Source organism: Sciurus carolinensis, chromosome 14 (genome assembly GCF_902686445.1).
Source record: "Sciurus carolinensis chromosome 14, mSciCar1.2, whole genome shotgun sequence".
Taxonomy (NCBI): Eukaryota; Metazoa; Chordata; class Mammalia; order Rodentia; family Sciuridae; genus Sciurus; species Sciurus carolinensis.
In genome coordinates this window covers 21388140-21399275 of record NC_062226.1, presented here as the reverse complement: position 1 = coordinate 21399275, position 11136 = coordinate 21388140, and positions in this window count along the sequence as shown.

Below are 11136 nucleotides of genomic sequence, written 5' to 3'. Positions count from 1 at the left end.
CTACTGATTATTCCATCTCCTCTAACTCCTGACAACCTTTGACCTTTTTCACTGTTTCCATGATTCCACCTTTTCCAGAATATCCTATAGTTGGAATCATACAGTATGTACTTGCTATTGTTTGGATTTTAAGGATCCTCCAAAGGTCCATGTGTTAAAGGTTTGGTCCCCAGAGTAGGAGGCAGCAGAAACTTGAAGAGGTGGGACCTAGTGGGAGGTGTTCCAGGCACTGAGCATATGCCCTGGAAGGGGACTGTGGGACTCCAATCCCTTCCTCCTTGCTCTTTTTGCTCCAAGGCCTGTGAGATGAGCAGTTTTGTTCTACCATGTGCCCCTGACATGAAGTGCTGACTTGCCACAGACCCAACGCAATGGGGTCAGACAATCATGAACTGGAACCTCCAAAACCCTAAGCCAAAATATACTTTTTATAAGTTGATAATTTCAGGTAGGTCTTATAGAGACAGAAAGCTAACTAACAGTACCATTTTTCATGTTGGTTTATTTCATTTAGTACTATGTATTTATGGTTTCTGCATGTCTTTGTGACTTTATGGTTTCTGCATGTCTTTGTGACTTGAGAGCTCATTTCTTTATATCACTGAATAATATTTCATTATTCAGATATACCAGTTTATTTATATATTTACAGTGTGTAACATGATATTTAGATGTACACATTATGAAATGATTAAATCAAGTTAATTAACGTATTTATCACCTCACATACATTTAAGGTCTAATCTCCTAGCAATTTTCAAATATATGATACACTGTTATTAACTAGTCACCATGCTGTACATTAGATCTCCAGAACTTATTCACCCCAAGTGAATTTTGTGCCCTTTGTCTTATATCGCCCCAATTCTACTCCTACCCCATCACCCTCGTGCTATTCTCTGCTTTAAAAAAATATTTTTTTAAGAGTTCACATAAATGAGATCGTGAAGTATTTGTTTTTCTATGCCTGACTTGTTTCACTTAATATGATTCCTAGAGACTTCCAAGATGGCGGACTAGAGGAAGGCTGCATTCCTTGTCACTCTGTGACTCGGGTTTCAAGTAGAGGTTATCTGTTTCTTGATGAGGCAGTTTTTGCTACTTATCGGTCCCCTGCGGTTTACCCCATTTGTCTACTGCGATCACCTGCAGTCAGCCAGCATATTGACGCCTTTTTGAGTGCATATTGCTCACTGTCTGGCACCTACCATTCGCCATTTGCCTGCCTCTTGCCTGTCCATCTTCTGCCTTTCACCTACCCATCACCCACCACCCAAGGTTCACCTGCCGATCTTCTGACAGCAGCCAGCAGACTGACTGCAGACTGCCAGTGGAGTGCCAGCTGCCTGTTATTGCCTGGAAGTTCATTGTCACAGTGCCTGCAGGTTTGGTTACACGTGACTGCCACCATTTTGAGACAATAGCCAGGACCTATAAGACCCCTGGCCGGATTGACTGAGCCCCATCTCCAGGACTCCTCAGCCTGACTGACCATTCCCTGCCTCCAGGATCACCAGACCAATTGACTGTGCCCTACCACCAGGACCTCCAACCAACCATGCCCACACCCTGTGCTGCAGCTCCCCATTTGCCAACACATGTGGAAAAAGAGTGGCCATCTTGGATAATCCTGGAAGTCATATCTCCCATCTTTAGGTGGGGCAAATCTCATCCTGAGACACCTGCTGGAGGCTTGAAGCTCATTGTCAGGTACCTCTCATGCATCAGGCTACTGAACTCTGGGAGGTTTCATTACTATATGACTGTTATACTGTAGATTTTTTTCTCTCTCCTTATTGAAAAATTTTAAGTTTTTATTTCTTTACTTTTCTCACTATTTTCCTTTTGTTTATCTGTTTTCTTCCTTTTTGCATGCTAACAACCAACTTTTGATTAAACTCTTACTCTTTCTATGATCTAGAACTGAAAGACCCTACGCCCCCCTGTCCAAGGAAGAACCCACGTAATCACTGGCTGCAAAAGCAAGAGGCAGTTTATTGGTTACACAGGCGCCTGCGGGTGCGCAGCAAAACCTCAGCCGGAGCTTCGGTTATGTGGCACACCGGGCTTTTTGGGGTACAGGTTTTTATAGGGTAAAGGGGCAGGTTTCGCGCGCGCGGTAAGCAACAGGTTTCCTATTGGTTATTTTGAATCCAGCACGTACACAGCACATAGGTTACTTGAAGGGTAAGGTTATTATATCCCAAAAAAATCCACAATTATTACTTGGTATTCTTGGTATTTTTATGGTTCCTGGTTCCCGCTTATCAGTTCCTGATTGTTCAGGCACTCCCTGGGACCCGATGATCTATGCTTTCCCAACCGCCCTATTCTTTCTTAACCTAGTTATCAGTTTAACGACCTCCAGGTAGGTCATGCAACCTTCCCGGGGGGGGGGGGGGTTTGGTAGAGTGTCCTAGGTCATGGGTTTAAGACAAAGAGCTGGGGCCTTTCATTTCCCCCCTTTTTCTTTATCATGGATAGAATCTTATATCCATTTGTTCATTCCGCCTCGGTTATGGAGAGTATTCATCAGTCTGCTTAATCATTTGGTACTGTTGAGTAAGGACCATAGTCTGGATCGTGGAAAGTCGATCCTTCATAAACTGTACTAGTCTGTTCAAGATGCAGGGCCCGAAGGTGAAGATTAGTATTAAAATTATCAGAGGGCCAGCTATAGTAGATAGCAAGGTAGTCAACCAGGGAGACTTACTAAACCAATGTTCAAACCATCCTTGTTGTGTCTCAAGTTCTCTCTGCCGTTTGGCTAATCTTTCTGTTACCTTTTCCATGGTTTCTCTGACTACTCCTGTATGATCTGCATAAAAGCAACACTGTTCTTTTAGGGCTACACAGAGGCCTCCTTCTTGCAAGAACAATAGATCTAGTCCTCTTCTGTTCTGCAGCACAACCTCAGAGAGGGAAGTAAGAGATTTCTCCAGGGCTGTAATAGATTTTGCCATAGCAGTTAGGTCCTCATTCATGGCGGCTTGTAGATATAAGTATTGATTTCCCTGTATTATTGCAGCTGTTCCTGTACCGATTCCTGCAGCAATTCCCCCTACTCCTAGCAACAGAGCTATGGTCAGGCTAATGGGTTCCCGGGGTACCTCTTTTGGCCTTCTAAGTGACTCAGAACATACTCTGATTGTAAATAGGATATCCTAGGCCATAGTTGAACTAATACACAGAAATCGGTTGTGACATTTAAAACGGCAGTGGACACACAAGGGGTTAGTCCAGTGTTGCATGCCCAGTAGGTCCCGCTAGGTCCCCAGATATATTGATGGCCGTCCTGAGTTGGGAGGGTCTGATTACAAAGGGAGTAATGTGACCTAGGTACCTTGCCTATACATAGGCCTTGCCCACTGACTTCAGGGATTGTAAGTTTAGAGCTAGGGAGGGAGGAACACTTGCTATTAGGGGTACTACTATTCGTCCAGCCAGCTGTGGTGGCGATTCCCTCGTAATAAGGTGGGCTAGAGGCTAGACATAACCAACAGTCTAGGGTTTTGTCTGGACTGGTGGAATTGAGGGCTTGAAACGCTCCTTGGACTAGGCGCAACAGCCGATCCCCAGTGCCCAGAGGAGGAGATTCAACAAAGGGGCTTCTGGGAAGGACGCTATCTGATGGTGTGGACGCAGGGCTAGTAGGTGGGGGTACGGTCTTGGAGGGTTCTTTCGATTCAGGGACTGAGGGTACCCGCTGGTCTCCAAGAACCAAATTGGGGCCTACTGGGGTTTTGTTTCTTTTGCTTCTACCTGAATTCGGAATAGGAGCCCTGGATCGCCTTGCGGAGTGTGTAGGCGAACTCCCCATAAATATCCTTGGAGCCATGCTATTTGTTTTTTTCCTTCCTGGGTAAATCTGATAGTTACATTAGATTCACCTGGGGTTGTTTTCTGAAAATTGCACGTAGTCACTTCTAGGTTTTCCCTTGAGCCATACCCATTTGAACTAGTTTCACAACCCCATGAGGCACAATAGTAGGCTTCTGGCCCCCCCACATTGGTAGGTTCTGGTGCGCCCAAGGCAAAAATACCAAGATCGGAATCTGCAGGGTGGATAGGAGTCCCCTTTGGTTTTCTGAGTGTGTTCCCAAGATCCTTCAGCTAACTTACAAAGATCGAAAGTTAAGTCCGGCCACCAGGTGTTTAGGGCATGATGCCCTTGAGCCAGGACTAATTTCTTTCCAGTTTCAATATTGTGAATAGACCAAACTAGATTTCTGGATACATGCGGACTGCCATAGGGCATCACAGGAAACAAAGCTAAGATAATTAACAACGTGAAAGTCTTATCTTTAGCGGATTTTGGGTGCGTCGTAACCTCCATGTTGATTCCTGGGGTGTCGGGGCGGAGTCTTGTGGATGTGCCGCTTTCGCGTGGGCTGCGTGGATCCAGGCTGCAATGCCGTCTACCTTGATGGCGGTAGGGGTGGTCAGCAAGACGGTGTAAGGTCCTTTTCAGCGAGGTTCAGGTTTTTGCTCTGATGTCTCCGGACCCAGACGGTTGTCTCCTATCTTGAAGGAGTGTAGCACTGTTGGTTTCTCCAGCTGTTCCTTATAGGCTGCCGCTAGGGGCTTCCAGACTTCATTTTGGACTAACTGCAATGCACGCAAATGGGTCTGCAGGGTGGGGGTGAATAGAGCAGAAATCTCAGTTTCATAGAAATTGACAGCGGGTGGTGGGGCACCATACAGAATTCAAAGGGGGTTAGTCCTTGAGGGCCAGGGGTGTTCTGGCCCTGTACAAAGCTAAAGGCAGGAGTTGACCCAGTCCTCTAGTGCCAGTTTCAAGCGTTAATTTGGTTAAAGTCTCCTTGATAGTTCTATTCATTCTTTCTACCTGCCCTGAGCTTTGGGGTCGGTAAGCACAATGTAATTTCCAATTAATCCCCAATGTACTGGCCACTAACTGACTTACCTGGGAGGTGAAGGCAGGGCCCGTTATCTGAACCAATGGCCCCAGGTACACCATACCTTGGAAAGATTTCTTCCAGTAGCTTCTTGCTACGACTTTAGCAGTCTCATGCCGAGTGGGATATGCTTCTACCCATCCTGAAAAAGTGTCTACAAAAACTAAAAGATACCTGTATCCATACATACCAGGCTTGATTTCTGTGAAGTCGACTTCCCAACTGGTTCCAGGCTTGTGCCCTCTGGCCCGGATTCCAATCCCAAATTTTATTTTACCTGCGTTAACCTGAGCACAAGCTTGACAATTTCTCACGACTTGCCTGATGATTGAGTCTCTGTGGGGCAGGTATAGATTTCCTTCTCCATGATCCAAGAGGGTTCTCATCTTTTTAGCTCCCAAATGAGTAAGTCGGTGCAAGGACCTTATTATTTCTTTGGTGTGTTTGATAGGCATTACAGTTTTTCCCTGGTATTCCCATGTGCCTTCAGCCGGGTTATAGGTGGCCTCTAGGTGTTGCACAATGTCCAAATCTGGGTCCTCATAGACCCAGTGTTCACCGAAGTCCTCAGCGCCTTCTTAACCTTTTGTGGCAATAGGGTGGTCACTAGGAGTTGTGGTCCTAGAGCCGCATTTCTTGCAGTTTCGTCTGCCAGCCTGTTCCCTTTTGCCTCCGGGTGATCCCCCTTCTGGTGACCGGGACAGTGTACTATGCTTAGTTTCTTTGGCAAGAACAAGGCTTTTAGTAAGGCTAAAATTCAGTTTTATTTTTGATCTCCTTTCCATCTGAAGTTAGCAATCCTCGCCGTCGATAAATTTCTCCATGAATGTGGGCGGTGGCAAAGGCATACCTACTGTCTGTATACACATTGAGTTCTTTCCTTCAGCTAGTTTAATGCCTGTGTTAAGGCTATCAATTCTGCCCGCTGAGCTGAAGTTCCTCCCGGTAGTGGACTTGCCCAAATTACCTCTGACTCGGTGGTGATAGCTGCTCCCGCCCGGCGTTCCCCATCAAGTAGATAACTGCTTCCATCAGTGTACCATACCAGCTCTGCGTCCTTCATAGGTTGATCTGTGAGATCTGGTCTGGTTCCTTGGGTTTTCTGCAAGAATCTGCTGGCAGTTATGGGGGGTAGGTCCTCCTGGAAGGGGCAGGAGTGTTGCTGGGTTTTAAGGTGACAACGGGGCCGAATTGGATTCGGTCCGTGTCCAGCAGCAGAGATTGTAGTGGGTGAGCCGGGCATTAGAAATCCAGCGGTCGGGAGGTTGACGAATAATGGCCTCGATGGTATGGGGTGTTAGTAAAGTTAATGGCTGTCCCAGAGTCAATTTGGTGGCATCTTTAATTAGGATGGCGACTGCCGCCACCATCCGAAGGCAAGGGGGCCATCCTGATGCTACAGGATCCAATTTCTTGGACAAGTAGGCTATAGGACGCCTCCAAGGTCCTAATTTTTGGGTTAGGACTCCTTTAGCATAGCCTTGTTTCTCGTCTACAAACAGATCGAAGGGTCTGGTGACATCTGGCAGACCCAAGGCAGGGGCAGACAGGAGGGCCAATTTAATTTGATCAAATGCCATCTGATGTTCCTCAGTCCAAGTAAATGGGTTGTTTTGTTTTGTCAGTGGGTACAAAGGGGCTGCAATTTCCGCGAACCCAGGAATCCATAGTCTGCAAATCCTGCAGTCCCTAGAAATTCCCGCAGCTGCTTGGGGTTCTTGGGGACTGGGATGCTTGAATAGTCTCTTTTCTGGCTGGGGTCAGCCACCTTTGGCCATCACGTAGCTCATAGCCAAGGTAAGTAACTTTGGTTTGACAAATTTGTGCCTTTTTGGCTGATGCCCGGTACCCTAGTTGCCCTAGGGTTTGCAATAACGCTTTCGTTCCTTCCAGGCATTCCTCCTCAGAGGTAGCTGCCAATAAGATGTCATCCACATATTGGAGCATTATTAAGGAGGGGTGTCTTACCCGGAAGTCGGCCAAGTCCTGGTGTAAAGCCTCGTCAAAGAGTGTCAGGCTGTTCTTGAATCCCTGCGGTAGTCTGGTCCAGGTCAGCTGCCCAGAGAGCCCCTTCTCAGGATCCCTCCATTCAAATGCAAAGAGGGCCTGGCTTTGGGGGCTTAACCTTAGGCAGAAGAATGCGTCCTTTAAATCCAATACTGTGTACCAGGTGTGAGTGGGAGGCAGGGTGCTCAGGAGGTTGTAGGGATTAGGCACCATGGGGTGAATATCTTCTACCCTTTTATTTACTTCTCTTAAGTCCTGAACTGGCCGGTAATCTTTAGTCCCGGGCTTCTTAACTGGGAGTAAGGGGGTATTCCAGGGCGATCGACAAGGGGTTAGAATGCCTTGGTCTAAGAGCCGCTGGATGTGTGGCTTAATGCCCTGGTAAGCCTCCATTGACATGGGGTACTGCTTGATGTTAATAGGGGAGGCAGTAGTCTTAAGTGAATCACTATAGGGGGCTGGCGTATTGCCATCCCCACTTCCCCGGTTTCTGCCCAAGCTTCTGGGTAAGTAGTAATCCAATAGTCCATGTTCCGATCGGGTTGTGGGGTGCTATCAAATAGTCGGTACTCATCTTCCAATTTAAAGGTTAGTATATGTAAAGGAGCCCCGTTTGGTCCGCTGACTGAGGCTTTCCCATTTTCAAATGAATTTGGGCTTTCAATTTAGTTAGTAAGTCTCTTCCTAGTAGTGGGTATGGACAGTCAGGTACATGTAAGAATGAGTGGGAGACTTTACCTGAGGCAAGATGCACTTCTCTTTTGGTGGTCCATCGGTAAGATTTGCACCCGGTGGCTCCTTGGACCCATGTGGTCTTGCTGCTCAAGGGCCCTGGAGCTTGGGTTAGTACCGAATGTTGGGCTCCGGTGTCTACTAGGAAAGTAATCGGTTGCTCCCCCCACTCGAAGAGTTACCCGGGGCTCAGGGGGAGCTCCTGGCCCTGACGCCCCTAATCTTCATCATCCAAAGCCAGCAATTGGGGGGCTCGGTTTGGGTACTTCCTTAAGTTGGGAAGCCTTTTTGGGTTCTTTGGACAGTCCTTAACCCAGTGTCCTTTTTCCTTGCAGTAGGCACATTGGTCATGCTCTACGAGGGGCCTGCTTCGCCCTTTTTCCTTTCCTAGCCTATTCTCCTTTAGTTCTGCCTGCGCGACCGTGGCCAGTATTTTACTTAATTCTTTATTTCTCTTTCGATCTCTTTCCCTTTCCCTTCTATCTAATTCCTCTTTGTATCTCATCTCTCTTTCCTCTTGCACTTTCCTAATTCTTTCTTCCCTTTCTTCTGGAGTTTCCCTCTTATTAAAAATCCTTTCTGCTTCCTTCAGTAGATCTGCCAAGGAATAGTCCTGCAGATTATCCAACCTTTGTAACTTGCTTCTTATATCTGGGGCTGATTGCCAGATAAATGCCATGGAGACGTTACCTTTCTGCTCCTCACTATCTGGATCGAAGGGAGTGAATCTTCGATAAGCCTCTTTCAACCTTTCTAGAAATGCGGTCGGGGTTTCTTCCGCCCGCTGGATAGTCTGTCTTACCTGGGCCAAATTAGTGGGCCGTCGCCCTGCTCCATGGAGACCCGCTATAAGCAACTGGCGATAGAGACGTAGGTGGTTCCTACCTTCATCAGTGCTATAGTCCCAATCTGGTCGGGTCAAGGAAAGGCTTCATTGATCAAGTTTGGTAGTTGAGTGGGACGCCCATTATCCCCTGGAACATTTTTTCGAGCCTCCAGTAACACTTTTTGTTTCTCCTCAGAGTGAGGAGAGTCTGGAGAAGTTGCTGACAATCATCCCAGGTTGGCTGGTGGGTCACTAGAACAGACTCAATCAGAGAAATCAAGGCAACTGGGTCACTAGAGAAAGGAGGGTTATGAGCCTTCCAATTATAAAGATCAGAGGCGGAGAATGGCCAATACTGGTATGGACTATTAGGGCCCCCGGTCTGGCGCAAGGGGAAGGCTTTTGAAGTTTCCCAGATTTGGGGGTTCTCGGCGTCCCCGGAGTCGCCCCACCATGGGGGATGGGTCTGGAGGGGCACCAGCGACAGGTGATTCTTCCTCTTCTTCGGAGGAATCTGAATGGGGAGCTGGAAGAGGTTGGGGTGGATAGGGTGGGGGTTCCTCTGTCATCAGGTCCATCAGGGTGGATTCATCGGGTGGAAGGATCGTTCGCGACTTTGACCTGCTTGAGGCTGGGGGTTTAGACTTATCTAATATAGGGTACAACCTAGAACTTTGGTAGATGGTGCCGGAATGGGAGCAAGGGGTGCAGATGGGAGAGGTGAGGGGCTTAGAGGAGAAGGGGGAGAGGGCTTAAGTGAGGAGAAAGGGGTGACCCATGGGGTGGGTTAGAGACTAGATTTTCCCAAGTCACGATGTAGGGGACTTGATCTGGGTGTCCTCTGGGTCCTAGAATGAAAACTTGGGATTTGACCTGTGAAATAAGATCAAGGTTAAAGGTTCCTTCTTTGGGCCAACCGACATTGAAAGCTGGCCATTCAGAGGAGCAGAGTGCTATCCATTTTTTCTTTGTAATCTCGACCGACATGTTGTTGGCTCGGCTCCGGACATCCTGCCAATGGTCGAGAGTGAGACTTAGAGGGGTTACCATGGATTGCCCCATCTTTGCCTCAGGATGTAAAAGGAGGTAAAGAAAAGTACACAACCAAGACAAAGACAAAACCACAAAAGACAATCGCTGCGCGCTTTCGACACAAGCCGAAAGTATCTAAGGGTGCCAACGAACTGGGGAGTTCTTGGCCAAATCTCAAAACGGTGTATCCTTCGGAGACACCTGAGGCCCCGAAAAATCGGGCGCCCGGGATCCCTGGGACGTCTCCCAGGGTGGCAGGGGAGAAGTCAGAGTTCGTCAACTCCTTCTCAGGCTGCCCAAAAATTACAAATGGAACACGCGTGCCCCTACAAAGTACTATCGCTGCGCTTCAAGACAGAAAGACAGAACAACTACACAAACCAAGACAGACAAGAACAAAAAATTTTTGTGCTGGCCAGCTTACCTCCCAGAGTACTTTCGGCCGTTCCTCGGGCAGGGGTCCGGGGTGATCTCGTCTGATCTCGGTGGGACCTCCAAATGAAAGACCCTACGCCCCCCTGTCCAAGGAAGAACCCACGTAATCACTGGCTTGCAAAAGCAAGAGGCAGTTTATTGGTTACACAGGCGCCTGCGGGTGCGCAGCAAAACCTCAGCCGGAGCTTCGGTTATGTGGCACCCCGGGCTTTTTGGGGTACAGGTTTTTATAGGGTAAAGGGGCAGGTTTCGCGCGCACGGTAAGCAACAGGTTTCCTATTGGTTATTTTGAATCCAGCACGTACACAGCACATAGGTTACTTGAAGGGTAAGGTTATTATATCCCAAAAAAATCCACAATTATTACTTGGTATTCTTGGTATTTTTATGGTTCCTGGTTCCCGCTTATCAGTTCCTGATTGTTCAGGCACTCCCTGGGACCCGATGATCTATGCTTTCCCAACCGCCCTATTCTTTCTTAACCTAGTTATCAGTTTAACGACCTCCAGGTAGGTCGTGCAACCTTCCCGGGGGGGGGGGGGGGTTTGGTAGAGTGTCCTAGGTCATGGGTTTAAGACAAAGAGCTGGGGCCTTTCAGAACTTCTATATATTCTTTTCTTACCCCATTGACAGCTACATCCTGCACCACTCCCCATCCTCTTTGTCCTCCATTAGAAACTGTAGACCTTATTGCAAATCTATTTGATATACTGAAGATAATAATTGAACTCATTCTGTTTATTATGACAATATTGTTAACATCCTTATCGGGGCTATTTGACTTAAGGTTATATATTGTCTGAACTGGGCACTACTAATATTGATCTCCCCCTTAAAGAAAAGGTTTTGGAAACATATAGGGTCACTATAAGTCTATAGGGGGAAAACTGCAATACGCCAGATTGGCACTGCCAGAGGGAAGATACGTGAACAACATGAAAAAACAAGGGAAGAAAATGATCCAAACAAACCTAGATTGTATATTAATAGAATCCAGTGACAGTACGGTAGAAGAAATGTCAGAAAAGGACTTCAGATTATACATAATTAAAATGATTCATGAAGCAAAGGATGAGTTAAGAGAGCAAATGCAGGCAATGAATGATCACACCATAAGCAGTTGAAAGAGCAACTGCAGGAAGCAAAAGATCATTTCAGCAAAGAGATAGAGATTCTCAAAAATAA